The sequence below is a fragment of the Pteropus vampyrus genome, unplaced genomic scaffold, assembly GCF_000151845.1.
Source record: "Pteropus vampyrus isolate Shadow unplaced genomic scaffold, Pvam_2.0 Scaffold103, whole genome shotgun sequence".
In the NCBI taxonomy this organism is placed as follows: Eukaryota; Metazoa; Chordata; class Mammalia; order Chiroptera; family Pteropodidae; genus Pteropus; species Pteropus vampyrus.
The window spans coordinates 111,194-111,668 of NW_011888884.1; positions in this window are offsets into that span (position 1 = coordinate 111,194).

Here is a 475-nt window from a genome sequence, read left to right on the forward strand (position 1 = left end):
GGGACAAATAATTTAAAGAATAAACTTTCCTTAATCTCTGAAAACTAGGGAGTAGTTTTACAAATGAAAAAATATGTAATTTAGAATTCTAGGTTATCTTTTCTCTATATACTATTAAGTATTCTACACTGTAATCATTCAAGAAAAATTTCTTGATATAGCTAGGATGGACAGAGAGGAATAGAAAACTTTGTTTTTATGAGTTTTTTGAGATTATTTTGGGGGAACTGTGGTTCACTCTCTGTCTCAATTTTTAAAAGTTTGATATAATTGGATCTTTGGGACATTATCCCTGAAGGATCTGAAGTTACAAATCTCTGTAATATGTAGCTACTGAACTTTAAATTGTTCAGGGACAGCAGATATTCCCCACAACAACAAATGATTTAAATTTACATAGTATTTCAGTTGCTATCCTTTGGCATTTTTAATTATGGAAGCGACAGTACTTTTGAAAGAAGTGAATTGCACTGTT